Source organism: Salvia miltiorrhiza, chromosome 1 (assembly GCF_028751815.1).
Source record: "Salvia miltiorrhiza cultivar Shanhuang (shh) chromosome 1, IMPLAD_Smil_shh, whole genome shotgun sequence".
Taxonomy (NCBI): domain Eukaryota; kingdom Viridiplantae; phylum Streptophyta; class Magnoliopsida; order Lamiales; family Lamiaceae; genus Salvia; species Salvia miltiorrhiza.
In genome coordinates, this window is record NC_080387.1 from 48,892,415 (window position 1) to 48,895,785 (window position 3,371).

Genomic DNA, 3,371 nt, shown 5'->3' on the forward strand with positions numbered 1-3,371 from the left:
TACGGCGCTGGGCAAATCTTGAGGGGAGGAGGGGGAGCGGCGGCGCTGGGCAAATCTGGGGGGAGGCGCGCCGCAGAAGAGAGTGGAGGGCGGCGGCCGGGAAATGGGTGGGGGGTTACGGCGCTGGGCAAATCTTGAGGGGAGGAGGGGGAGCGGCGGCGCTGGGCAAATCTGGGGGGAGGCGCGCCGCAGAAGAGAGTGGAGGGCGGCGGCCGGGAAATGGGTGGGGGGTTACGGCGCTGGGCGAATCTTGAGGGGAGGAGGGGGAGCGGCGGCGCTGGGCAAATCTGGGGGGAGGCGCGCCGCAGAAGAGAGTGGAGGGCGGCGGCCGGGAAAGGGGTGGGGGGTTACGGCGCTGGGCGAATCTTGAGGGGAAGAGGGGGAGCGGCGGCGCTGGGTAAATCTGGTTGGAGGCGCGCCGCAGAGAGTGGATCCCCAATTTTTGGTTTGTGGAGAATTGATGGCAATTGTGGTGGGGCATGGAGAATTGATGGCAATTTTTGGTTTGTGGAGAATTGATGATGAAGGTGATGAGGTTAAAATAGTAATTTCACTTTTTAATTAAAATTTTAATTTAAACTATCAAACAACTAAATGATGTTATCTAGATTTTAGTTTTGATCTATCAAACACTAAAATACATTATTAATCTCACTCAATTCATATTATTTTAACTAGGTTTTATTTATCACTCTTTATCTCAAGTAGCTATCAAACTGGCCCACAGTGAATAAGAGGAGTTATACACTATAGGGGCTACTACTTCGGGAGCCGATCTGCACCTTTTCCCATTTTAAAATAAATGCAATGATTTAGAATCGATTTGACTATATATGTAACCAATTGGTAATTAGATTTAGATCTTTACTTTTTCTGTTTCGATATTTATGAATGTATCGGCTTTAACAAAAATCTCATTTTTCCACCGCAAAAGCACTAAAAATAATGAGGATAAAAATGCATATTTAATTATACACATAGTGTGTAGAGCAAGCACGGTTGTTTGATACAAGGATAGAATATTAGCTAGCACTTTGCTTCAACAAAATGCGACTTTCACTAAAGAATAGGATTCAGCTGCAAAAAAACTGACTTTTTTAGGTGGCATAAGTGCCATTGCCATAATATTGGCCACCACATACATTTTCTTCCTTTTTTTTTGTGAGAATTTGATAATGCATTTTAAAAAATCATGTTTCGATTGATTCTGTTTTAAGATCTTACAGCGTGCAAAATGCGTACCCAACTAATTTTGCCTCTTAAATAAAAACATATACGAGAAATTCTCAATATTCATTGTTACATATAGTAATATGTTTGTGCTTTTGGATTAATGGTATGAATAAAGGCTGCGCTATTATTACTCCCTCCGTCCCCCTTCAAATGACTCTATTTTTATTTTGGGCTGTCTCATCTTAAATGACTCAATCTAAATTTAAAAATATTTAATCCTATTTTTTGGATAATCCCACCACCACTTTATACCTATCACACATTTCTTAATATCCGTCTCGAAAATTTTAGATTAACTTGAAGCGGGACGGAGGGAGTATTATTAAAGAGATGATGAAGCGTAGTACGTTTCTCCTCCAACTAATAGGTCGGGGGTTCGATCACCCAGAGAGCTAAAGTGTGGGTGTATTTTTCTTTTTAAAAAAATTATTACAATTAAAGATGTAAAAAAAAATAATAACATATTTCATTATGTTATAGTTCTCTTTGGTTGTAAATTTATCATGAAAAATGATGGATAAATAAAATTTCACCATTTAAATTCTTTTTTTCTTTTTCCTCATTTTCCATTTTTTTTTTTTTTTTGAGGAAAACTTGACCTTTACTCATTCTTTCTTTAAATTCTTCTTTTCTTTTTCCTCATTTTTCACTTTTTTTTTTTATCAGACAAATAGGAATTTCATTCAAAATGGCACCAGCAGTGCCAGAAAATTACACAAGTCGAGAAATGAGCTCGTTTGAGCTCCACTCAACAAAATTCAAATCAACATCCACAACCCCGAAAGTTCGATTCCAACCCCAAGTTCTAGCTTTGATTTCCTGAATGAAATCACCGACAATCGATTTTTTTCCTTCAAAAATTCTCTCGTTTCTTTTCTTCCAAAGCATCCAAACACATCCGATCCAAATCATGTTCAGCAACTTCCGAACACATTCAAAAATTCTCTCGTTGATAGATAGGTAAAGCTTGCAAAACAGCGTTAACCAATGTAATTCTACCTGCCAGGGACAGCCGCGAATTCCTCCATCTAGCAATTCTGTTTTTGACCTTCTCCACCAAATACTCCCAGTCGATGATGCTATTGAACCTGCCGCCAATCTTAATACCCAGAAATTTGAATGGCGTTCTGCCTACCGCACAGTGCAGTTTTCCGGCCCATCTTTCTGTTGTTGAATCATCCACGCCGATGCCCACAACACAACTTTTGCTGAAATTCACCTTGAGTCCGGACATGAGTTCAAAAATCCTCAAGATATACCTGACAGCTTGGGCGTTCCCGTCCTGGTTCTCCAGGATGAAGATCGTATCATCGGCGTATTGTAAGTGTGAAATTTTGACCTTGTCCTTGCCAATATCAGCCGGTTGTAAAAGGTTTTCTCTAACTGCTCTGTCTGTCAAGGACTGTAAACCTTCAGCTGCTAAAAGGAACAGAAAAGGGGATAGTGGGTCCCCCTGTCAGAGTCCTCTCTCAAGGCGAAACTCACCCGCCGGCGAGCCATTGAGGAGAACGCTTGCGGAGGCTGATGTGAGACATCCCTTAATCCATCTTCTCCAAATTGGATCGAAGTTAAATCTATCGAGCATGATATCCAAGTAGTCCCATTCGACCGAATCGTAGGCCTTTGCAAAGTCAATTTTGAAGAGAATTCTCCCATTCCTCCTCTTCTTAGCTTCGCTGATAGCTTCATTAAGAATGACCACGCCATCGAGAATAAACCTCCCGCTGAAAAAGCGCTTTGATTCTCTGAGATGATAGAATCCATGACCTTCTTCATTCTGTTCGCCAACACTTTAGCAACCACTTTGTACACGCTACCGATCAGAGAAATTGGACGGAAGTCATCAATATTGCCACATTCCTTCTTTTTTGGGATAAGGATGATAAAAGACGGATTACCTCCTCTTGGGATCTTCCCGTACCTGTGAAACTCTTTCATAAGAGTGATGAAATTCCCCTTTATGGTCTCCCATGTCGATTTCCAGAACTTGAAATTGAATCCATCCGGCCCCGGGCTCTTGTTAGAGTCACAACTCCAAACTGCATCTTTGAGTTCTTCCTCCGTAAAATCCCTGACCAGCCATTCTCTGTCGGCCTCTGAGAGTCTACGTGCCGTGAAATCCTCAGGTATGATTGGTA